The sequence below is a fragment of the Sminthopsis crassicaudata genome, chromosome 3 (assembly GCF_048593235.1).
Source record: "Sminthopsis crassicaudata isolate SCR6 chromosome 3, ASM4859323v1, whole genome shotgun sequence".
Taxonomy (NCBI): domain Eukaryota; kingdom Metazoa; phylum Chordata; class Mammalia; order Dasyuromorphia; family Dasyuridae; genus Sminthopsis; species Sminthopsis crassicaudata.
Window position 1 is genome coordinate 359,251,975 of NC_133619.1, and position 27,249 is coordinate 359,279,223.

The 27,249-nt window shown below is 34.1% G+C and overlaps 1 long non-coding RNA gene across 3 annotated transcripts in view; it reads left to right on the forward strand.

The window, feature by feature from the left end:
- LOC141559560 (uncharacterized) overlaps window positions 1–27,249 on the forward strand; it is a 182,916-nt gene that overhangs the window by 74,088 nt on the left and 81,579 nt on the right. For all 3 annotated transcript variants that reach the window (XR_012487487.1, XR_012487486.1, XR_012487488.1), the window contains exon 4: window positions 11,985–12,058. This is a non-coding gene — a long non-coding RNA (uncharacterized LOC141559560). The remainder of the gene's footprint in view (window positions 1–11,984; window positions 12,059–27,249) is intronic.

Genomic DNA, 27,249 nt, shown 5'->3' on the forward strand with positions numbered 1-27,249 from the left:
AATAACATTCAGGGTACTAGATAATAATCCAAATTTGTGTTCTATAATCTCAGAAAGAATGCATTACTAAATCATTTTAGGTAGAACAACCAATTAAGTTTCCAACTTTAACACACATACTAATTTAATTTAAAAAAAATTAATCAGTACTTTACTTTGTAAAATTCTCAAGCAAAAGGTGTATCTCCCTCCCAATAAGCAGTCAGATAAGGAGAGAGGAAGTACAGGAAGCAAAAAATGATTATATTCTATACGTGTATATTATATGTATATACTGTACTTGTCTGGAGTTAACACTCCCTGTTGGCTGGAACTTTGCCCCTGATTAGTCAGGGCTAATGACTTCATATTCTAAGTCATAAATGTGGAAAAACTTCTTACTGAACCAAATTTTTAGATTACTAAATTACATTATATGTGAGTTTTAATGCCAAGGTGGCACTTAGTGCCACAAAGAAAAGTGCTGTATAATCCCATTCTTTGTAAACCACGTATTTTCTGGAGAAAGAAAGTTGGGCCTGGGGCACAGCCTACCTTCACTCAATTTTTAAAACACTGTCTCCATTTTGTGAGATAGTTTTCACAGTTTACTTCATTCAATGTTTCTAACACATCATGATTCATCTATGTTTTCTTATTCAAGGAATGTACTTGTTCCTACTTTCTACTCTTGAAATCCATATTTTCACTCAGAACTCAACTCAAATTCCACTTATTATAAAAGTCTTTTCTTGGCAAAGATACTAGAGTGGCATGTCATTTTCTTTTCCATATAGTCAGTCAAAAAGAGGTAAGCTGAATTGTCCAAGTTTGAACGTACATCTTCCTGATGCTCTATCCACTAAGCCATGTACCTGCCTTTATACAACATAAATTGCCTGTTAGCATATAATTAATTGCAACCTCTCTGATATTGTCATGCTCACTGTTTCTTGGGGTTTTCCAATCCTCTGCCTAATAAGTTTACTGAGAAGATAAATATAAGTATTATGAAAAATTGATATTTGTCCTCTTTTATCTCTTAATCTCAAAATTTCCATCAAATTTTATTATTTTTCTTGTATCACATTTTCATTGATATTACCAAATATCAAAGTATATTTTTAATCAATTTTAAAATGTTCTTCAGAGAATGTATCTACTTTTTTTTTTCCATTCTTTGCAACAAATATTGACCAAAAAAAAACCCCACAATTTTTTTTTTTTTCAATTTATCTTCTACATCAATGGTTTTTAAAATGTGGTCCAGGGATACTCAAAAGTCTTTCCAGGACAGTGAAGAGAGTCAAAATTATTTTCATAAAAATACTAAAGCTTCTTACATTTAATGCAGTAAATGTTATTAGATATTATACATAAATCTCCTGCGTGGATATTCTCAATAGTATTTAAGAGTATAGCGTTGTCCTATGACCAAAAAGTTTGAGAACCTCTGTTTTTAATTAAGAATCATTTGTTAATTTCCTTCTATATATTAGGCATTGCAGGCAAAATAGCAAAGATTAAAACACTCTTTCCTGCTATTTGCCAGTGATAACTTAAAAACAGGGTCACTAAATTAAATAATATTCTTGATGCCTTAGGGTACAAGATGAATCCAAAATAAACAGTGTGTTTTTTCACAACTTTGAAAAAAAACTTTGAGAAAAATAATTATTTTTAATTGGCTATTTAAAATAGTCTTCCCTCATTTTAATTATAGTTAAGAAATTCAATATTATTTGGCTTATTTCTTCCAGTCATGTAGGTTATGTTTAGAAATTTTGAAGTTAATGTTTATAGGAAAACTGAAATTTGTAATTTTTAATATATTCTTCTCTCCTTTCTTCAATTCTGCCATCATTAATGGGTAAATAGATGGAAGCCTCAAAGATGAGAATGATTTTCTGCTTTTGACTTTCAAAAGTTGCTATGACCAAATAATTCATATCCAATGGGCAAATCCAATAGTGTTGAACTTTTATGCTAGCTTGACAGTCCTCAGAACAAACACAGACTTTCAAATTCAAAATTTTGAAATTTTTGAATTTCAAAAAATTCAAAGATTTTCTAACAGGAAAGACCTTTTTAAGAATCCAGAGTCACTTCCATAGTATTATCCAAAGAATTTATATGGAATGACTGGGAACATCAAAATGCAGATCAAGCCAATGCCCGATGATTTGAGGTATTCATATTAAATAAGACTTTATACTAGCCAGAATGTTTGCCTAAAAGAGAAATTTGGTTATTTATTTCTGATTTAAAGCCATATATCTCCCTTTTTTGTAGGACAGCAAATATCCACAATCACACTAGAATCATCCTACAGTAATAATTAGCCATACTTGGTTTCATTTTCCTTATATGTAAAAACTAAATGAAAATAGTTAGATTGATTCCTTCTAAGATCCCTTCAGGCTTTAAAATTCTATAAGTCATTTCCAACTTTATTATTTGACATGAAAGAAAATTGAGTGCAAAGTAGTTGAAAATCTCAAGCAAGTTACTAGAACAATTGGGATTATTCCCAAACCTACTGTCTCCTGATCCTGTCCTTTTTTTTCCCTCCTCTATTAGGTCATGTAGATTCTTCTTTATGTGTAGTACAGGCTGAATGCATCAAGTCAGAAGCATAAATTAGTGTTGCATATGCACAGCTAGGATCACATTAACCTGAAATTTGAGGTCAATAATCCAACTGACAAAAAAAAAAAAAAAATTCCTTTTCTTTCCACCCCCAGTCTTGCTCTCTTGTTATCTACTGTAATGCTTTTGAAATCAGGATTAATGACAGTTGGATAGAGAAAACTTATTTTAATGAGGGCTCTTAATATGTGAAATCAAAAAGACCTTTCACTCTAGGAGAATGGAATTATAAGGAGATACTTATTATATAAAGTTAAGAAAAGAACCCTCTTAATAGTTCTTTTCCTTGCTGTAGGCACCCACCCATTTCAAAGCTATGTGTATTGTTAAAAGAGTTTAAAGATGTTTAAATTCTCTCTAACTATTTGCTGGTTTTCCTCAAAAATTTCTAAATTAGTACATTTTAATATTGCTTTTCATAGCTCATGAAAGATAGAAACAGAGAAATGAGATTAATTTTTAATGTTATAACACATATATAACATATAATGTTATAACACATATAACCTCATTTCTTTATATATATATTTCCTATCTGATCCTAAGTTACAAGGTAATGGAAATATCACATAATATCAATGTGTCTCAATTTTTAAAGTCCATATTGCTAACCATTACACATGATACGTCTAGATGACTTACAGAGAGTATGAGAAGACAGTGAAGTAAATGATATGAAGGTGTTTGAAATTCTTAATCATTGAGATGCTCTACAAACCTAAAGCATTATCATTCTTGTTGTTATTTCTAATATCACAACATAATATTTCTCTAAAATATTATGTCACTCTCTTTTGTCTCCACACTGAAAATCTCATGGGATACATGATGGACATCTTGAAAGCGAACACAAAGTACATGCTTCTCATGTACACATGAACACATAACTTATGTTATAAAGTATCCTGTATTTGGAAATATAGGTTCTGGGTATAAAATTAATCTCTTCTACTTAATATCCATAAAATTGTGGACAACTCACCTCAGTTCTCTGAGTCATATATTAATTATATATAAAATGATGGACTAAATGAACTCAAAGTTTTCTTCCAAATATTAAACCTAGTTTTCTATATCAGATAATCTTTGTTGATCAACACTATTTGAGACCAGCAACCACTAAATAATTTTCTCCCAAAAGATATACATATTTTTAAAATGGAAATGAAAATAAAACCTCAATTCTCCAACTAGTAAAAGGATACTTAAAGATCTTAAGGATTGCCGATCAAATGCAAATTATGAAGTAAATGGAATTTAAGTATGTTTTCATTTTCTCTTCTTAGACTTCCTCTTTAGTTGTCCAGTTACCTCCAATTTTTCTTTAGAATTTTGGGCTCATTGTTATCATCATTATTAAAATCATCACAATAATAGTTGATAATGGTGAGAGCATTTATGTAGCACTTTAGGCTTGTCAATATTATCTCATTTTATCACTACAACCATCTTGGGAATAGATATTATTATGATTCCATTGATAAAACATGTGGAAGAGGTTAAGTGGCTAGCACTATACAACTATTAAGTATTTGAGGCAAGATTCGAATTCAGTCTTAGTTTTAATCCACTCTATCATGTAACTATCCCTATAATGCACATTGACAACTGGACATAAATAGAATTCTTTCTTCTCTCTGATTCCATCCCATCCCAAGAGCATGTAAAGTTGTAGTCTTTAATATTTGATTTCTACCAGAGACATTTTATCAATAGATTTATCATATAAACTAGTGTTAGTTGTTATGTTAACAAACTAATGTGTTGGTCTCTTGTTCATCCTACTTTCTCAAAGAAGGCCAGTGATATCAGGAAGAGAATGTCTTCACTTGCAAGTGAATTGGATTGTAGACTTAAGCAAAATCATCAACCTCACTCTCTCTCCCAGAGTTTGTAGTCCAATGTCAAGACATAATAGGTCAGATTGACTGGAAATCGCCAGAGCCTCTTAAATAAAGGAGCCTTAATTCTTGAGGATTAACTGGGCAAGGTATTAAAAGAGACATATTTGAAGCCATAGACTTTTAAGTGCACCTCACTCTATGTGGAGGAATACTTATTTCTAAAAGACAAGACCTTAAACAAGATAATGAAAATTATTATCTACCCCTTCTCATCACTGAAATCCTAAATACCTGTTTCCTTTCATATCCTCCACAGAGTAATGCTGATTTCCTCATTGTTTCACTAACACCCTAAAGAAACCACTCCCTCTCTACCTTCATTTAACATTGTTCTTTTATCTGTAATGCTTTTATATTCCTGTACACTTAAAAAAATCCTACCCATTCTTTAAAATTTGCTTGACCACACCTCTAGGTGATTCTTCCATTTTCTGGATATTTACTAAGTCATCAGTGATTATTTTGTCCTGTATGACTTTTTCATTGATGTTTATGTGATAGATTTGTTTATTCAAATAGGCTGTGACTTCCCAAGGATAGGGAACAGTCCTAAAAACATTTGGCACAGAGATCAGCATATAAGGGGAATTTATTCAGTGTCTTCATTTAAAACCTGTTTATTTAATAATTTCTTATCTTCAATGTAACTAAGAGGTAAGACACTGAGATAATAACAGGATAAATAAAACATTGTTCATCACCTCAGGGAAGATTTCAATCAAGTAATGAAGGAAAAATCTGTATAAAAGTAACTATAATACAGAATAATTTGTGAGGATTGCAATGAGAAATGAGAGATCATAAAATTGGCAATGATAATAAAATGATGACATTTAAAAATATCATCATGACTGGGAATATTAATTCATTAATAATGCATATTTTGTGGATCTGTGAATTGAATTAATCAGGTATAGAAATGAATTAAGACTATGAAAGAAAATCCACAAAACTGTTTATACCCCTAGAACCAAAGAATACTTTGAGGTATACTAGATAAAGCTCAGGACTTAAGTTCTGAAATATCTGAATTCAAACTGTGCCTTAGATGATTAACTAGCTATCTTGTTGGTATAGTTACTTAACTTCTCTCTGACTCAGTTTTCTCAAAGAGGCAACTAGAAAAAAGAAATACATTTTTATATATTGTATACATATGTACATGCATATATATATATATATATATACATATTAACTTTTATATGCATATAACATATATGAATACCTAAATGCACATATGTGCATATTCATTGATACAAAAAATCATAGTAGAAATCTTTGTGATAACAATAATAAAAAAGAATCTGTAAACAAAATGGTGTCTGAGGAATGGTTGAACAAATTATGATAATTGAATTTAATAGGATGCTATTAATATAAGAAATTATTTCAGAAAAAAAATTTGAAGTTTTTTTTTTTTTATGAAGTGATGAAGAAAACTTAAACTAAGAAATTGAAATTTGCAGAGATGAAAATTATAACAACAATAAAAGAACAATTAAACTTTCATCAATTGTGTTGAACAATCAGTCTGGTTAATGGGTAAATGAAACATATCTCTGTCCTCTGTAGAAATAGAGGGAATTATAGAGTACCAGAAGTGTTCCTTGGTATACTTAGGTTAACCTAATGCTTTTTCTTTGTTAAGAGTGGCTTCAGTGGGAAAGGTGATCAGGATTGATGGAGTGATCAACATAAAAACAAAAACAATAATATTTTAAGTAAATTAAAATAAAGATGAAGAAAAATTCCTAGGGGAATAATTTTTTTATGGAGACTTCAGGTAAGATTTCATGAAAGACACACCATTTGAATTAAATTTTGAAAGATAGCTAAGATTTCAAGAAGTAGTGATGTTAGACAACTGGAAAGGGAAATTGAGCATCCTAGGGGATGAGAAATTGACAAAGTCATAATGTAAAAGATCATAGAATGTGTACTGGGAATAATGTGGTTAATCAATTCAGTATGCTGACAAATTTCAAGAAATATTCAGCTCAAGTTCTCTGGAAAACAAAACAAAACAAATCAACCACAAGAACTGAAAAACAATAACAACCCAACAAACAAAATCCTACCAATAGTTGTGTTCTCTCTTGTGTAATGTTTTAGTTGAACCCAGTTGACCAGGGCACTTGCTATTCTGGGCTACCCTATTAAACTTATATGGTTTAATTAATCTCTATTAAATTAGCTATCTTGCAAATTTAGCTTACCTTACATGATAATTTTTTACCAACATAATAAAGGGCATTAAAATGCTGCCTATGTGCAGGGTTGCACAAGTTTATAGTGCTCCAAAAACATCCTCTTCCTTTGGGAAGCCTGGTACTATGTAAAAATGTATATGTATTTATGATGATTTAGTATTTTATGTAGTTAAGGAGCTGCCTTGGATCCTCCCGAGTCCTTCATTATTTTCTGTGTCGCATAGTAAGGGAAACTCATCACAAAGCCTGGATATTCATCCCATAGTCAGTTTGAATTTGTGAGCTTCCTTGAGCCATTCCATAGGGCCCAGTAATATACAAGGACTGGGGTTACAGCCGAACTTTTAAGAAATGGATGGCATCATGAAACTTCTGGGTAAATCCTATAATACTGAAGACAAGCATGGAGCTGCTTCCTAAAAATTATCAGTTATTTCACTAACTTTAGTGGCATTTTTCTCTGTCATCAGATTTAAAGACTTAAAACAGAGTGACATAATGGCAACTGGCAGACTCAGAACTACTTTATCTACTAACTTCTGGTCTAGGACACATTCTAGTAGTTTTTTTGTTTTTTTTTTTTTTCTTTGATAATCTTATAAACACATTAATGAGAAATATTTCTTTTTAAGAAGGAATATTGAGAATCAATAAGAACCGAAAAATGGGAGAGACTACTATTGTTTTTTTTAACTAAATCTAAAATCATTATTCCTTTTAAATGAAGTTTCCTCAAAGTCCAGAGGCAAGGGCACCTAAGTGGTACAATGGATGGAGCATCAGATCTGGAGTCAAGAGGACCCAAGTTCAAATCCAGTCTCCTTCATTTACTAGCTGTGTGGTCCTGATTATTTAGCCCCCATCACCCAAACAAACAAACAGACAAACAAAAACCCCACAAAGGATAGAAGAATAGAGGGCATAAAGTGTTGGATTTGTAGTCAGAGGACATAGGTTTAAGCCCCAGCTCTGCTTATTACTACTTTGTAGAATTTTAATCTCTTTAGTCTTCATTTTCTTCAAGTATAAAATGAGCCAGTTTAATTTCAGTGATCATCGAGTTCCCTTTCAGCTCTAGTTCTCTGATTCTATGACTTAGTTTGTGGCTTTTACAAGCAAATCAGCAAATCAGAAAGTTAATAAGCATTTATTAAGTATCTAGTATGTGCCAGACACTGTACACTGTACATTCAAGTACCTTACACTCTATTAAAGGAAACAAAACTATGCACAAACAGGCTATAAATAGAATAAATTAGGGGGAAAATTCATTGAAGAAAGAGAATAGAATTAAGGATTGGGAAAGGCTTCCTGGAATTTTAATTGATCCTTAGTGGAAGCCAATAGTCAGAGATAAGAACAGAGTGCAAATGAAGGACAGACCTGGAATATCTAGTTCATGAAAAAACAAGGATCCCAGTGTCACTGGATCAAGAAATACAGTGGAGGGAGTAATGTGTATGAACAATGGGAAGGTATGAAGAGGGTAGATTATGAAAGATTTTGAATGCCAAACAGAGGATTTTGTATTTGATTGTGTAAACTTTATGCTTATTCATAAGTTTGTTCATTCATACATTCACTAAAAGCTATGTTACTAATTAAGTGTTAATAATCTCAATAGCATTATTGCCTTGCCACTTAAGAAAGTACATTTGAATATTAAATTATGTTATTGATGTGACATTAGCTGTTGTTATCTGAAACATATTTTTCCCATTGCTTGACTAAATTCCCTTAAGATAGTAATTTTTGTGCTGACTTTTGCTTTGTCAAAATTAAAGAACAAATATAAATTTATGCCTATTCGTGGGGTTATGGGAATCTGAATGAAATTATGCCAACGTTCTTTGCATGATAGTAATAGGTTTTATGGATATATAGTATACATAAGTTTCTAATGGTTGGTGCTTGAAATACCATTCTTTGGAATCTGAGGCATAGTTATATGTCAAAAAAAGATGAGATGTGTGTCTGATCACCATCAGTAAAAGAATCAAATGAAGAATAGAGACTTATCCACAGAAGAGCTAAGACATGGTCAACCCTCTTTCAGGTTCAGTCATGCTAATCAAAGATGCTTCCTCTGATTATGAGATTAACAGTTTAGAACCAATAATACCATACCTAAGTATGTTTCAATGTCTTTCCAAGGTACTTTCATTACATTTCATTTATATTTTCCTGAATGTTGGCTCTACAGCCTGCTGCACCCAGGCCTCAACAAACCAGAGCAAGCCTGGAGAGCCACTCAATCAGCAGTAGGTGGTTCCAGAGCTTTCAACTCACAGATGGTGAGGGAGTTGGTCAGAAGGAAATTACTGGGATCTCTTTTCTAGCATTGAGGCATGACTCTTGCTTTGTCCATACTCAGATTTTGGTCTCAATTTTGTGTGGCAATCCCATGGGAACATTAGCTTACCTTGTGGTCACAGTGATACATGGACCCTCCTTTCATAATAGAACAAAAAAGAATACTTACAGTAACTCAGAGACAAGAGTGCAGGCCAGGAGAGGCCATAGATCACACCACCTTGAAAGAACTGAAATCTTACAAGTCCCTAGAAGTAATTCTTAAAACAATTGCACCAAAACCCTGAATTTCAGAAGTGTGTACCCTCTATCGTAGAAGCAGAGATGTACATTAATAAAGAGGTAAAAGTCATTCAAGAGGCTGGGAAAATGAGCAAACAGCAGAAAAAAAAATTGATCAAATAAAGTTACTATGGTTACAAGGAAGATCAAAACATATACTCAGAAAAAGATAACAAAATCAAAGTTCCTATATCCAAAGACTCTAAGAAAAAGATGAATTAGACTTAGACCATGGGATAACTCAAAAGCATTTTGAAGTAAAAGAGATAGGGTAAAAATTAGGAAGAAAAATGAGAATGATACAAAAAAAATAATGAAAAATGAGTCAGAAACTTGGTAAAGGAGAGAGAAAAAAATGCTAAAGAAAATAACTTCAAAATAAGAGTAATCCAAATACTAAAGGAAGTATAAAAAGTAAATGAGGAGAAGGTGCCTTAAAAAATGTTGATGAAATGGAAAAGTGGGCACAAAATCTCAAAGAATTAAATTATTTATTAAGAATGAGAATGGAGCAAATGAAACATAAAAGACTTTATGAAAAATAAACAAAAACAATAGCAAATAAACAATAATGATAGCAAAACCAAAAGAATGAAAAAAATAGAAAAAATTGAAATATCTTGCTGGAAAAACAACAGACCTAAAAAATAGATTCAGGGAAGCTAATTTTAAAATTATTGGTCTATCTAAAAGCCATGAGCAAAAACAAAGCAAAACAAAACAAAAAAAAAAATCTTAGACATAGAATTTCAAGAATTTATCAAAGAAAATTGCCCTAAGATCCTACATTCAGAGGGTAAAATAGATCTACTAGAAGAGATATCAAAATGAAAACTCCTAAAATATATTATAGCCAAGAGTTCCCAGGTCAAGGAGAAAATGTTGCAAGCAATCAGAAACAAAAAAATTCAAATTTTGTGGTGCCACAACCAGAATATCACAAATTTAGCAGCTTCTACATTAAATGATTAAAGGGCTTGGGAAAGGATATTTCAAAGAACAAAGTAGCTAGGATTATAAGCAAGGATCACCTACAAAAAAAAAAAGACCTGAGTATAATCCTTTAGGGGAAAAAAATGGATATTCAATATAATAGAGGACTTTCAAGCATTCTTAATAAATATAAAAGACAATAGCTGAATAGAACATTTGACTTTCAAATACAAGAATCAGGAGAAGCATAAAAAGGTAAACAAGAAAGGTAAAATATAGACTACTTAATAAGATTAATCCATTTACATTCCTATATGGGAAGATGATACATATACTCATAAGAACTTTCTCATTATTAGGGCAGTTAGAGAATATATATAAACAGAGGGCACAAGTTGCAGTTGACTGTGAAGAAATGATATCTTAAAAAGAATAAAGTAAGAAAATAAGTAAGGCCACTACTAAATTCAAGAAATCAGGAAAGGAAATAAAGTTCTGCAGAAGTTAGGCAGCCCTGTACATAGATCAAGGGTAAATGAATGGTCTATCCAGTCTTATCTTTTCTGGCTAGGGAGATCTTACAGAGTCTGAGGTTTGGACAGATTGGTAATATGGGGAATTTAATGGTGTAATGAAGTGGGAACCCTTGGGACTTACTTTTCATATAGTCCTGGAAGAGAGGGGATGTCAAAAAATCTAGAGTTGAGTAAATATCTGGGAAATCTAAGGAAATACACTTTACACAGTAAAATCTTTCCCCATCTCCTATACAGCAGGTTTAGGAAATCCTCTACAGGGTTTAGGGAAGAGGACACAATTTAATGAGGAAAAAAGGAGTTATTGCTATTTTACTGCCAGGGGTCTGGATCTCCATCTCAGGTCTAATAGTTTACTTCCATTTCAAAAATTTCAAGGAGTCTAAAAAAATGGAAATTTGAGGAGGAAGGAGAATTTTCTCCCAAAATTAGACCTAAATTACAATGTGTTTAAATTTACTTGGTATATAATCAAATTATATTCAATTGATGCATTTGAGAATAAGATTTTAGAAATATGTGAGCATTAATATTGTAGTATTGCTACTAGAAATTCAAGTCTGTATTTAATTTGATTTTAAGTAAAAATAAATGGATATTAAAAGAGCTCTGAGGGGCAGCTAGGTGGTACAGTGGATAGAGCACCAGCCTTGAATTCAGGAGGACCCGAGTTCAAATCTGGTCTCACTTAACACTTCCTAGCTGTGTGATCCTGGGCAACTCACTTAACCCCAGCTTCAGGGGGGGAAAAAAAAAAGGTCATTTTTATTAGATGAAATATATTTAAGGTACTATTTTGCTTTCTAAATTTTATATTGGGGAATTTGTAAAAATTATATGAGCTCTGCTTTAAATTTTTTTTTTTTCAGCTCTGCTAGACATATGATATAAATTTTGTGAAATCTGGTATATTTAGATATTGTCTATAATCTGAATCTTAAGAATTATCTTATTCTCTCCTTAACACAAAAGGGAAGCTTATTTAAGGGGACTGGAGGGAAAGCCAGAATCCTCCCTAAGAACTTCCAAAGCTGCAATAGCTTGGAGACAGAATAAACAGAACAACTAAAAGAAGGTGAAAAAGTTTATTTCATCAGACTTGCAACTTGTTTGGAATATATAGTTCCCAAATAAGGAATATTCTCACTACAAATCTATTATGTTTGTTTATTATATAGAAATATGTTCTAAGGCTTGATCTTTATACCTGGATGAGTTCAAGAAGAAGAAAAAGAAAAACATGTTAAAGATGGTAAGCACAATCTCTTTTGCATGTGAATCCTGTTAAACTTTTATTACTTATTGCAATTTCATGAGAGTAAAAATAATGTATCAAGCCCTAAACTATGCTTAGCAGAATTTATAGATAAAATAGGGATTATAACTATTATTGTTTTCAGTTTTGAATTTGGGAGTGATTATCTGATGAATTAAGTCAGTAACTCACCATTTGAGAGTTGAGTTGGCTATAAGGTGGGAGTGTTAGCTATTATAATCATGCCTCTGCTTTTTCCTCTTATAGCAAATTTCTATAATCAGAGCAAGTGATCAGTAGAAGCCATAAGCACAAGTATGCAAGATCCTTCTGTTTTCCATCTGAAAATATATAGTCCTTAGAACTAGGAAATTAGCATTTGGCCTAGTCATCTGCCTGTTAGTGTATATGCCTGTATTAAATTCGGTTCCTAAATTGATATGCTATGGGATCTGTTATTTTATTGATTATTGAAACTAAAGCTGAAGCATCTTTAGTATGGTTTAGAAAAGAGGATTTTAGTATATTCACATTTTCTTAGAGGGATGTAATGGAATATTTTGTTACATCAATGGGAAGTCAATTTTATCTATTTGTGACTAATGTGAAAATAGTTTTTGTTTTATGGTATGTCCAGGCAAAAAAAAAAAAATACTGGCAAAGAGACTTTACACATGCCTCAGATAGAAGTTGGATTAATCTCTCTATCTCAGTATCCTGCTTTTAATGGATAATTGGGAGCTGTTAAGGAAGGATTTTATGAACATCTCTGTTATTCTGATAGGATTCCCCCTTTCTCAAATTTCTTTTGGGTTATAATGTAATGTCTCTTAAAAGAATGTTTCCTAACTAGTTGCTTAAAGATTCTTTAAAGATATAAGGACATCTCCCAGGAATGAGGGTTCTGCTCTTAGTGTTTTCTCACCCTCTCTCTCTAGTTCTTGTAGATTTATTTTCCTCTGGGCTTTGAGTAATTCATCTTCAAATGACCAAATCTAGATAGCTATATTGACCAGCTTACAGGGTGTGACTCAATCTACTGATCTTCATTCAGCTCAAGTCCCCGCAAATGGGACCTTATAGGAAGACCCAGCTCAATGACTATTCTCAGCAGGCAATAATTTGAGATCAGATCATCACCCCATATCCCAAAAGACTTTGGGTCCCCCTTTTTTGGGAAGGAACTGGAATTGATTGGTAAGTGAATCCTAAACTACCCAGTGTCTAAATGGGTTCTCTGTAAGGAGTTCATCAATGTTGTTTAGAGGGGAAGTTATATAAAATTAATTCTACTCTTCTGCTTCAATAGTATTTGGGACTCAACATGGGGTACATAAGGTTAAGATATAGGTTATTGTTGCTAAGAAAGATACCCCCAAAACAATTCAGTTTGATGCTTGTCAAATTATAGATTGTAGAAGTTTCACTAGCCGAAGATAAGTAGGTCCAATAAATATTTGTGACTAATATAGAAAGAGGATTTTATGGACTGACTACCCAATTTGGAATAATATTTGGTTTGCTACAAGAGCTAGGCATTTAGAAAATATAGCTCAAAGAGTTAGTTGGGAATAGATATAATAGGTGTAGATCTCTTAGGAAGATTTAGAATTAAATCAAGGACTTAAAGAAAGCAATAAACAGCAATGCCTGGGTAGAATTGGTAAAATACTCTGCAAAGAGTCTGAACAAAGAGCAATTTCCGCATCTGTGCTGTGGGTTGCCCCATGCCCAGACAGTACCATTCCTTTTGGATATTGAAAAATATGAGCGGGGGGCGGAGCCAAGATGGTGGAGAAGATACATGCAATTTTGTGAGCTCCCTTCTTCCCTCACAACCAACTAGATTTAATCAGCCTCAGAAATAGCCTTGGACTGATAGAATCCACAAGGACTGGAAGCACGACTTACCAGCTGAAGAGAAACTGGAGTTTCAGCAGGAAAGGTCAGCTCCCAGGGGAGGAAGAAGAGAGGCCAGCGCAGAATGTGGGGTAGTGGCACACTGCGCTGGTAGCGCTAGGGAGGGCTCTGGGATCAGAGAATCCACTGAGATAAAAGAATCTGGCACAGGCTGTTAGCTCTTCTCTGCTTATAATACTGCAGTTCAGAAGATAAATCTAAGCCACTTTAAAATTTAAAACCAGATTGGATCTTCCCGGATCCCAGGGGTGACTCAGCAGATCTCGGCACCTGGGGTGTGGCCAACATAGGCAATCCAGGCTTTCGCCTCAGGGTAGTTAAGAGATTGAAGAGTGGGCGGGGCGGTAACTCATAGTCCCTGGCTCAGCTGGAGGCGGTGGAACGGAAGTCCCAGAGAAGCGGAACCTTTGAACTAGGGACCGTGGTTTCTGGCAGACACTTCCAGTTTGAGTGCAGGGGCTTTTCACATCACCTACTGCAGACATCCACGCCCTACCGGGATGCATAGGCTAGGCTTTGAGTCGCATTTACTGTTCAGTCTCAACCTCAGGGAAGCCGCTAAAACACAGCGCCCTCAAGGCACAGCAGTGCTAGTCACCTCTGAGGCACTTCCAGGGAGGGTGTGGGAAAATCTCTCCCACAGCTCTCTCTTAGCTCAGGCTCAGGGGCCACTGCATCCATCAGGTCTGGGAGGAAGCTGGTAAAGAAATAAATAAATAATTTCCTACCCCAGGGACAGACCCCAAAAGATTTTTTAAGTATGAGCAAGAAGCCCAAAAAAAACATAGATTCCTTCTACACAGAGAAAGAGCGGGTATCCAACCCCGAGGAAGTTAACAGCAGAGAGCCAGCAGATAACAACCTAAAGGGGAACGATTCCTGCCCCCCATTACATAACTCTCTCCTTGAAGAGACTATTAAAAAGTTAAGAGAGTTTGAAGAAAAATGGGGAAAGGAAAGAGAAGCTATGAAATTGGAGTTGGAAAAAATAAAGAATTCACAGGAGATGCAGGGAAACAAAATTAGTGAATTAGAAAAGGTAAAAAATTCACAGGAAAGTAGGATTTCTGAATTGGAGAAGATAAAAAAGTCTCAAGAAAATAGGATTTCTGAATTGGAGAACATAAAAAAGTCCCAAGAAAAAAGGATTTCTGAATTGGAAAAAGAAAATAATTCTCAAAAAAAAAAAAATTAGGGAAATGGAAAAAAATTCAATAGAGCAAAATAACTCATTTAAAAAATGAAATTGGGCATTTACAAAAAGAACTAAAAACTGTGAAAGAAGAAAATAACTCCTTAAAAGTCAGGATGGAACAAATAGAAATGACTGATTCATTGAGAACCAAAGAATCAGTCAAACAAAACAAAAAAAAAAAAAAAAAAAAGAGAGAAGCTGGAGAACAACGTCAAATACTTACTGGGAAAATCTATAGACCTGGAAAATAGATCGAGGAGAGATAATCTGAAGATCATTGGACTTCCCAAAAACTATGACCAAAAAAAGAGCACAGATTCTATTTTACAAGAAATTATCAAAGAGAACTGTCCAGAGATAATAGAAACAGAGGGGAAAGTAGATGTTGAAAGAATTCATCAAACTCCTTCTGAAATAGACCCTAAAAAAAGAACACCACACAATATTGTGTCTAAGCTGCAGAATTACCACACAAAGGAGAAAATCTTGCAAGCAGCTAGAAAAAAAACAATTTAAATACCAAGGTGCCACAATCAGGGTCACACAAGATCTGGCTGCCTCCACATTAAAAGATAGAAGGGCCTGGAACCTGATATTCCAAAAGGCAAAAGATCAAGGATTGCAACCAAGAATAAACTACCCAGCTAAGTTTAACATCTTTTTCCATGGAAGAAGATGGTCATTCAATGAAACAGAGGAATTCTATATGTTTCTAAAAAAAAAACCAGACTTAAACAAAAAATTTGATCTACATCCACAAGACTGAAGAGAAACACAAAAAGGTACACAGAACCCTTGAGAAATATATCTCTGTTGTGGGTATATAGAAAGTATGCATGGATAATTTGATTTTACTGATATAAAAGAAAAAAAAAGGAGGGGGTGTAGTAAAGGGAAGGGGGTAGTATCAGAAAAAGGGGAAGGAGTGATAAAAAGTGGGAAACTACATCCCAGGAAGAAGCATAGAAAATACAGCATATCTGAGGGAATTTAGAGAGGGGGAGAATCATTGTGTAAATCTTACTCTCATCAAAAGAGGATCAAAGAGTAAATAAAATTGACCATATATTAGGACATAAAGATCTCAAAATTAAATGTAGGAAGGCAGAAATAATAAATGCCTTCTTCTCAGACCACAATGCAATAAAAGCTACATTCAGTAAAAAGTTAGGGATAAATAGACCAAAAAGTAATTGGAAACTGAATAATCTCATCTTAAAGAATGACTGGGTGAAAGAGCAAATTATAGAAACAATTAAAAATTTCACCCAAGATAATGACAATGATGAAAATCAAATTGTTAGTCTTACAAATGAAAAGGGGGATCTTTCCACCAATGAAGAGGAAATTAGAGAAATAATAAGGAGTTACTTTGCCCAACTGATAAAGAAAATTATAGACCAATTTCCTTAATGAATATTGATGCTAAAATCTTAAATAAGATATTAGCAAAAACACTTCAGAAAATCATCCCCAGGATAATACACTATGATCAAGTAGGATTCATACCAGGAATGCAGGGCTGGTTTAATATTAGGAAAACTATTAGTATAATTGACCATATTAATAATCAAATTAATAAAAACCATATGATCATCTCAATAGATGCAGAAAAAGCATTTGACAAAATCCAACATCCATTCCTTAGAATAATCAGGAGCATATATTTAAGACCGTCAGTAAGCATAATATGCAATAGAAATAAACTGCAACCTTTCCCAGTAAGATCAGGAGTGAAACAAGTTTGCCCACTATCACCATTACTATTCAATATAGTACTAGAAACGCTAGCCTCGGAAATAAGAGTATAAACAAAGAATAGTCGGTATAGGCCGAGAGAATATAATAAAGATGATAATACTCCCCAAACTAATCTATTTATTTAGTGCTATACCAATCAGACTCCCAAGAAAGGGTACATCTATAGCAATCTAATCTTTGACAAACCCAAAGATACCAACATTAGGGACAAAAATTCATTATTCGGAAGAAACTGTTGGGAAAACTGTACAAACAATACTAATGCAAACAAGATTAGAAGGAAAGTAACAAATTGGGAAAATATTTTTAAAAGTAAGGGTTCTGACAAAACATTTCTAAAATATATAGAGAACTGACCCTGATTTATAGGAAACCAAACCATTCTCCAATTGATAAATGGTCAAGGGATATGAACAGACAATTCTCAGATGATGAAATTGAAATTATATCCACTCATATGAAAGAGTGTTCCAAATCACTAATGATCAGAGAAATGCAAATTAAGACAACTCTGAGAAAACACTACACACCTGTCAGATTGGCTAAGATGACAGGAACAAATAATGATGAATGTTGGAGGGGATGTGGGAAAACTGGGACACTGATACATTGTTGGTGGAGTTGTGAAAGAATCCAGCCATTCTGGAGAGCAATTTGGAACTATGCCCAAAAAGTTGTCAAACTATGTATACCCTTTGACCCAGCATTGCTGTTATTGGGATTATATCCCAAAGAAATACTAAAGAGTGGAAAGTGACCTGTATGTGCCAAAATGTTTGTGGCAGCTCTTTTTGTTGTAGCTAGAAACTGGAAGTTGAATGGATGTCCATCAATTGGAGAATGGTTGGGTAAATTGTGGTATATGAAGGTTATGGAATATTATTGCTCTGTAAGAAATGACCAGCAGGAGGAATACAGAGAGGCTTGGAGAGACTTAAATCAACTGTTGATGAGTTAAATGAGCATAACCAGAAGATCACTATAAACTTCAACAACAATACTGTATGAGGATGTATTCTGATGGAAGTGGAAATCTTCAACATAAAGAAGATCGCTCACTTCCAGTTGATCAATGATGGACAGAAATAACTATACCCAGAGAAGGAACACTGGGAAGTAAATGTAAATTGTTAGCACTACTCTCTATCTACCCAGGTTACTTATACCTTCGGAAGCTAATAACTAATGTGCAACAAGAAAATGGTATTTACACACATATATTGTATCTAGGTTATATTGTAACACATGTAAAATGTATGGGATTACCTGCCATCGGGGGAAGGGAGTGGAGGGAGGGAGGGGATAATTTGGAAAAATGAAAAAAAAAAAAAAAAAGAAAAGAAAAATATGCGCATGAATTCCTCCTGCTTGCAAAATAACATTCCTAGAGAGAATTTCAATGCTTTATACTAGCCCCTTAGCTCTGGAGATCAATAAGTTTGCCTCTTTCACTCTTGCAGGCTGAAAGATTCCAAAATCTAGAGACTATAGTGGCATGTTCCTGAGTCTGGAATGTACTTGAGGGTAGCTCAGGCAAATTCTCAGGGATGAGCATACCCCAAGCAAAACTTTGGTGGTGTTGTGGAGGCAGTACTCTCAAACCTGCTTTGCTGGCCACTGAATGGTATCTGTGCACTGATCCAATTGGCTATTCCTTTTACCTTGACATTTGATGAAGAAAATAAGACTAAATCAGGAAGAATTGAGTCAAGGATAACAAATGTTGAATTAAAGATTAGAAATAGCATTTTTAGATTTGGGTCATTCCTACTCTAGTAAGTCAATATTGTTGGATAAGTAACACTAGAAAAGCGGTAAAGGGAATAGCAGAGTTGTTAAATGTCACTAACAGAATGGCATGGGAAAATAAAATGCCTCATGAAAAGTTTTAAGCAGAAAGGAGAAAATGTGTGCTAGGTAATTTCCTATCAGAAGAATTATCAGAGAATTCAGAAATTGATTATCATCCTGTAAAGATTTGTAAAGAGATCTATGCAAGGGTTAATAGATTTTTATGAAGTAGGATGTAAAAACGTATCAGCCATATTTCAGGGTTAAAAATGATGTGGAAAGAAAATTATTAAAAAAAAAAAAAAAAAAAAAAGTAGAAATTGTAAGATATGGCTATACCTTTATTTTGTTTCCCCAGAAAATTAAATTGGGGAAATGAAACTTAAATTAGAAAACTAAAACCCCAAAGAACATCAAAGAATAATAGACGGTGGAGGTTTATCTTCCTCCCAAAGAAAGTAAACTCTTTGGGGCCAGGGACTGACTTTTGTAATCAGGGGTGGTGGCCAGAGATTTGAAAACAATCTTTTGGGTTCTTTTCCCTTAACCCTCCTCTGTTATTTTTCCCCTTCTAGAATATGGGTTAGGAACTGGCTAATTTCTGTAACATCTAATTAATGGGAAATTCGGGGAGGAACTTGTGCTTAAGGTTAGAAAATAAAATGCTGCCTTTGGAGTTTCAAAGGTATGTCTAATCACGTAGGCACCCATTCTTGCATGAATGCAAAATAAAACTTTTCCTGCATTAAATAAAAAATTGCTCAGAGAAGGAATAACATACACACTCAACTGGGTATAGAAAAGTAGAAGGGGGAAGAGAAGAGGTAGTAAAGAGGGTAAATTGGGGCAAGGGAAGTTAGAAGCAAGGTAGGAGGGACAGTGTGAAAGGAGAGAGAGAATAGAATAAACAAGGGTGGGATGAATGCAGTTAGCAATATTAATTGTGGAAAAACAATTGAAGTAAGTTTCTGTGATAAAAGCCTCATTTTTCAAACATATGAAGAACTGAGTGCCATTCATGGAAGTAAATTCATTCCTCAATTGATAAATGATCAAAATATACGAACAACTTTCAGATGAAGCCATCAAGGTTATCTATAGTAATAAGAAAAAATTTCTCTAATTAACTATTATTTGAAGAAACATAAATTAAAATAATTCTGAAGTACTGTCTCATATTTATCAAATTGGCTAATAGGGTAGAACAGGATAATGATAAATGGTGGAGGCAATGTGGGAAAAAAAAATGAGACATTAATACACTTTGGGTGGAATTGTGAACCAATTCAGCCCTTCCATAACAATTTCAAACTATGCCCAAAGGGCTATAAACCATGCATATTCTTAGAACTGGAAATAGCTCTAAAAGGTCTCTATTTTAAAAGAGAAAAAATGGGAGGGGCAGAGCCAAGAGGAGGGGCAGAGCCAAGATGGCTGAGAAGATACATGCAATTTTGTGAGCTCCCTTCTTCCCTCATTACCAATTAGTTAAATCAGCCTCAAAAATAACACTGGACTGATAGAAACCACAACGACTGGAAGCACGACTTACCAGCTGAAGAGAATCTGGAGTTTCAACAGAAAAGGTCGGTTCCAAGGGGAGGAAAAAGAAAGAGGCCAGCACAGACAGGGTGAGGTGCTGGCACACTGCACCGATTGTGCTGGGGAGGGCTCTGGGATCAGAGAAGCCACTGAGATAGAAGAATCTGGCACAGGCTGTTAGCTCTTCTCTGCTTATAAAATAGCAGTTCAGAAGAGAAATCAAGCCACTTTAAAATATAAAGCCAGATACTAGAACTACCCCACTCTGGAAGTGACTCAACAGGTCTCGGCACTGTGGGTGTGGCCGACTTAGGCTGTCCAGGATTTCACCTGGGGGTAGTTAAGAGATTGAAAAGCGGGCAGACACGGCCCAAGGTAACACATAAAGCCTTGCTCGGCTGGAGGCTGTGGAACTTAGCCCCAAAAGTACCAGAGAAGTGGAACCTTTGAAATAAGGCAGACGCTTCCAGTTTGAGGACAGGGGCTTTTCATGTCAGCTGCTGACATCCACGCCCCACCAGGACACATAGGCTGGGCTTTGTGTCACCGTTACTGTTCAGTCTTAAACCTCAGGGAAGTCACTAGGACACAGAGCTCCGTGCTAATCACCTCTGGAGCACTTCCAGTGAGGGGGTGGGGAACTCTCTTCCAGAGCTCTCTCTTAGCTCAGGCACAGGAGCCACTGCAATCCATCCAGGTCTGGGAGGAAGCTGGTAAAGAAATAAATAAATAATTTCCTACCCCAGGGACAGACCCCGAAAGACTTTTTAAATATGAGTAAAAAGCCTAGAAAAGAGATCAATTCTTTCTACACAGAGAAAGAGCGGATATCCAACCCTGAGGAAGTTAACAACAGAGAGTCAGCACATAATAGCCTAAAGGGGAATGATTCCTGCCCCCCATCACATAACTCTCTCCTAGAAGAGACTATTAGAAAATTAAGAGAGTTTAAAGAAAATTGGGGAAAGGAAAGAGAAGCTATGATAGAGAATAACAACGTTTTGAAAATGGAGTTGGAAAAAATAAAGAATTCATAGGAGATTCAGGGAAACAAAATTTGTGAATTAGAAAAGATTAAAAAATCACAGGAAAGTAGGATTTCTGAATTGGAAAAGATAAAAAGGTCTCAAGAAAATAGGATTTCTGAATTGGAAAAAGAAAATAATTTTCTAAAAAAAATTAGGGAAATGGAAAAAAATTCAATAGAGCAAAATAATTCATTTAAAAACCAAATTGGGCATATACAAAAAGAACTAAAAACTGTGAATGAAGAAAATAACTCTTTAAAATTCAGGATGAAACAAATAGAAATGAATGATTCATTGAGAACCAAAGAATCAGTCAAACAAAACAAAACAAAACAAAAAAATTAAAAGCTGGAGAATAACATCAAATACTTACTGGAAAAATCTATAGACCTGGAAAATAGATCGAGGAGAGATAATCTGAAGATCATTGGACTTCCCAAAAACTATGACCAAAAAAAGAGCACAGATTCTATTTTACAAGAAATCATAAAAGAGAACTGTCCAGAGATAATAGAAACAGAAGGGAAAATAGACGTGGAAAGAATTCATCGAACTCCTTCTGAAATAGACCCTAAAAAAAGAACACCACACAATATTGTGTCTAAGCTGCAGAATTACCACACAAAGGAGAAAATCTTGCAAGCAGCTAGAAAAAAACAATTTAAATACCAAGGTGCCACAATCAGGGTCACACAAGATCTGGCTGCCTCCACATTAAAAGATAGAAGGGCCTGGAACCTGATATTCCAAAAGGCAAAAGATCAAGGATTGCAACCAAGAATAAACTACCCAGCTAAGTTTAACATCTTTTTCCATGGAAGAAGATGGTCATTCAATGAAATAGAGGAATTCCATATGTTTCTAAGAAAAAAACCAGACTTAAACAAAAAATTTGATCTACATCCACAAGACTGAAGAGAAACACAAAAAGGTACACAGAACCCTTGAGAAATATATCTCTGTTGTGGATATATAGAAAGTACACATGGATAATTTGATTTTACTGATATAAGAAAAAGGGGAGTGTAGTAAAGGGAAGGGGGTAGTATCAGAAAAAGGGGAAGGAGTGATAAAAAGAGGGAAACTACATCCCAGGAAGAGGCATAGAAAATACACCATATCTGAGGGAATTTAGAGAGGGGGAAAAACACTGTGTGAATCTTACTCTCATCAGAAGAGGCTCAAAGAGCAAATAATTGACATATTTGTTTTTCAGAGAATTCTCTCTCACCTCATTAAAAGGGGGGAGAGGAAAAGGGAAAAGGAAAAGGAGAATAAGGGAAGGGCCTTGGAGGGAGGGGGGAGGGATACTAAAAAAAGGGAGGGCTGTGCATCAAAAGTGGGGTCTATAAATTAAATATCGGGCAAGGGGTTCAGGGGGGTCAAGGGAAAAAGCATAATCTGGGGATAATATGATGGCAGGAAATACAGAATTAGTAATTTTAATTGTAAATGTGAATGGGATGAACACTCCCATCAAACGGAGACGGATAGCAGACTGGATCAAAAGTCAGAACCCTAGAATATGTTGTTTACAGGAAACACACTTAAAGCAGGGAGACACATACAGAGTAAAGATAAAGGGTGGAGCAGAATCTATTATGATTCAGGTAAAGCCAAAAAAGCAGGGGTAGCTATCCTTATCTCAGATCAAGCAAAAGCAGAAGTTGATCTAATTAAAAGAGAAAAGGAAGGAAACTATATCCTACTGAAAGGTAGCATAAATAAAGAAGCCATATCAATAATAAACATATATGCACCAAGTAGTATAGCATCTAACTTTCTAAAGAAAAATTTAAGAGAATTGCAAGAAGAAATAGACAAAAAAACTATAAGAGTGGGAGATCTCAACCTTGAACTTTCAGATTTAGACAAATCAAACCACAAAACAAATAAGAAAGAAATTTAAAAAGTAAATAGAACATTACAAAAAACTAGGTATGATAGACCTTTGGAGAAAACTGAATGGCAATAGAAAGGAATATACTTTCTTCTCAGCAGTTCATGAATCCTATGCAAAAATTGACCATATATTAGGATATAAAGATCTCAAAAGCAAATGTAGGAAGGCAGAAATAATAAACGCCTTCTTCTCAGATCACAATGCAATAAAAGCTACATTCAGTAAGAAGTTAGGGGTAAATAGACCAAAAAGTAATTGGAAATTGAATAATTTCATCTTAAAAAATGACTGGGTGAAACAGCTAATTATAGAAACAATTAAAATTTCACCCAAGATGATGACAATAATGAGACATCATACCAAAATCTGTGGGATGCAGCTAAAGCAGTAATAAGGGGAAATTTTATATCTTTAGAGGCTTATTTGAAGAAAATAGAGAAAGAGAAGATTAACAAATTGGGCCTGCAACTTAAAAAGCTAAAAAAAGACCAAATTAAAAACCCCCAACCAAATATTAAACTTGAAATACAAAAATTAAAAGGAGAAATCAATAATATTGAAAGTTAAAAAAAAAAAAAAAAACTATTGAATTAATAAATAAAACCAAGAGTTGGTTTTATGAAAAAGCCAGTAAAATAGATAAACCTTTGGTAAATCTGTTCAGAAAAAACAAAGAGGAAAATCAAATTGTTAGTCTTACAAATGAAAAGGGGGATCTTTCCACCAATGAAGAGGAAATTAGAGAAATAATAAGGAGTTACTTTGCCCAACTTTATGCCATTAAATTTGATAACTTAAGTGAAATGGATGACTTCCTCCAAAAATATAGGCTTCCTAGATTAACAGAGGAGGAGATAAATTGCTTATATAGTCCCCTTTCAGAAAAAGAAATAGAACAAGCTATTAATCAACTCCCCAGGAAAAAATCCCCAGGACCAGATGGATTTACATGTGAATTCTACCAAACATATAAAGAACAATTAGCCCCCATGCTATATAAACTATTTGAAAAAATAGGGGATGAAGGAGTCCTACCAAACTCCTTTTATGACACAGACATGGTACTGATACCTAAACCAGGTAGATGGAAAACTGAGAAAGAAAACTATAGACCAATGTCCTTAATGAATATTGATGCTAAAATCTTAAATAAGATATTAGCAAAAACACTTTAGAAAATCATCCCCAGGATAATACACTATGATCAAGTAGGATTTATACCAGAAATGCAAGGCTTGTTTAATATTAGGAAAACTATTAGTATAATTGACCATATTAATAATCAAATTAATAAAAACCAAATGATCATCTCAATAGATGCAGAAAAAGCATTTGACAAAATCCAACAACCATTCCTACTAAAAACTCTTGAGAGTATAGGAATAAATGGACTATTCCTTAGAATAATCAGGAGCATATATTTACTACTGTCAGTAAGCATAGTATGCAATAGAAATAAACTGCAACCTTTTCAAGTAAGATCAGGAGTGAAACAAGGTTGCCCACTATCACCATTACTATTCCATATAGTACTAGAAATGCTATCCTCGGCAATAAGAGAAAGAGATTCAAGGAATTAGAGTAGGAAATGAGGAAACCAAGCTGTCCCTCTTTGCAGATGACATGATGGTATACTTAGAGAACCACAAAGACTCTGCTAAAAAGCTATTAGAAATAATTCAGAATTTTAGCAAAGTGGCAGGATACAAAATAAATCCACATAAATCCTCAGCATTCTTATATATCACCAACAAAATTCAACAGCAAGAGATACAAAGAGAAATTCCATTCCAGAAAAATGTTGAGAGTATAAAGTATTTGGGAATCCATCTACCAAAGAATATTCAGGAATTATATGAGAAAAATTACAAAACACTTGCCACAAAAATAAAGTCAGATTTAAATAATTGGAAAGACATTCAGTGCTCTTGGATAGGCCGAGAGAATATAATAAAGATGACAATACTCCCCAAACTAATCTATTTATTTAGTGCTATGCCAATAAGACTCCCAAGAAACTATTTTAATGACCTAGAAAAAATAACAACAAAATTCATATGGAAAAATAAAAGGTCGAGAATTGCAAGGGGACTAATGAAAAAAAAAAGTCAGAGCAAGGTGGTCTAAGTGTACCTGATCTAAAGCTATATTATATAGCAGCAGTCACCAAAACCATTTGGTACTGGCTAAAAAATAGAACGGTAGATCAGTGGAACAGATTAGATACAAAGGACAAAAAAGGGTACATCTATAGCAATCTAATCTTTGACAAACCCAAAGATACCAGCATTAGGGATAAAAATTGATTATTTGAAAAAATTGTTGGGAAAACTGGAAATTAGTATGGCAGAAAATAGATATGGATCCACACTTAACACCATATACCAAGATAAGATCAAAATGGGTCCATGATTTAGGCATAAAAAAATGAGATAATAAATAGATTAGAGAAACAGAAAATAGTCTACCTCTCAGACCTGTGGAAGAGGAAGGAATTTATGACCAGAGGAGAAGTAGAGATCATCATTGATCACAAAATAGAAGGTTTTGATTACATCAAACTAAAAAGTTTCTGTACAAACAATACTAATGCAAACAAGATTAGAAGGGAAGTAACAAATTGGGAAAATATTTTTAAAGTTAAAGGTTCTGACAAAGGTCTCATTTCTAAAATATATAGAGAACTGACCCTAATTTATAAGAAATCAAACAATTCTCCAATTGATAAATGGTCAAAGGATATGAAGAGACATTTCTCAAATGATGAAATTGAAATTATATACACTCATATGAAAGAGTGTTCCAAATCACTACTGATCAGAGAAATGCAAATTAAGACAACTCTGAGATACCAGTACACACCTGTCAGATTGGCTAAGATAATAGGAAGAAATAATGATGAATGTTGGAGGGGATGTGGGAAAACTGGGACACTAATACATTGTTGGTGGAGTTGTGAAAGAATCCTACCATTCTGGAGAGCAATTTGGAACTATGCCCAAAATGTTATCAAACTGTGACCCTTTGATCCAGCATTGCTGCAATTGGGCTTATATCCCAAAGAAATATTGAGGAGGGGAAAGGGACCTGTATGTGCCAAAATGTTTGTGGCAGCTCTTTTCATAGTGGCTAGAAACTGGAAGATGAATGGATGTCCATCAGTTGGATAATGGTTGGGTAAATTATGGTATATGAAGGTTATGGAATATTATTGCTCTGTAAGAAATGACCAGCAGGAGGAATACAGAGAGGCTTGGAGAGACTTACATGAACTGATGCTGAGTGAAATGAATAGAACCAGAAGATCGCTGTACACTCCAATGCTGTATGAAGATGTATTCTGATGGAAGTGGATATCTTCAACATAAAGAAGGTCGAACTCACTTCCAGTTGATCAATGATGGACAGAAATAACTACACCCAGAGAAGGAACACTGGGAAGTAAATGTAAATTGTTAGCACTACTGTCTATCTACCCAGGTTACTTATACCTTCTGAAGCTAATACTTAATGTGCAACAAGAAAATGATATTTACACACATATATTGTATCTAGGTTATATTGTAACACATGTAAAATGTATGGGATTGCCTGTCATCGGGGGGAGGGAGTGGAGGGAGGAGGGATAATTTGGAAAAATGAATACAAGGCATAATATTATAAAAAAATTACTCATGCATTTATATTGTGGAAAAAAAATTCTAAATAAGAAAAAAAAGAGAGAAAAAATGGAAAACTAATTAAATGTTACAAAAATTATTCATATCAGTTCTTTTTTGCAGCAAAGAATTGAAAATTGAGAGGATGCCCATCAATTGGGGAGTAGCTGAACAAATTATGATACGTGATTATAATGGATTAGTATTGAACTAGAAGAAATGATGAGTAGGTACTTTCAAAAAAAAAAAAAAAACTGGAAAGACATCCATGAGCTGATGCAACATGAAATGTACTATGCACAAAGTAGCAGTAGTATTGTAAGATGATTAATTGTGAATTACTTAGCTATTTTCAGCAATACAGTAATCCCAGACAACTCTGTAAGATT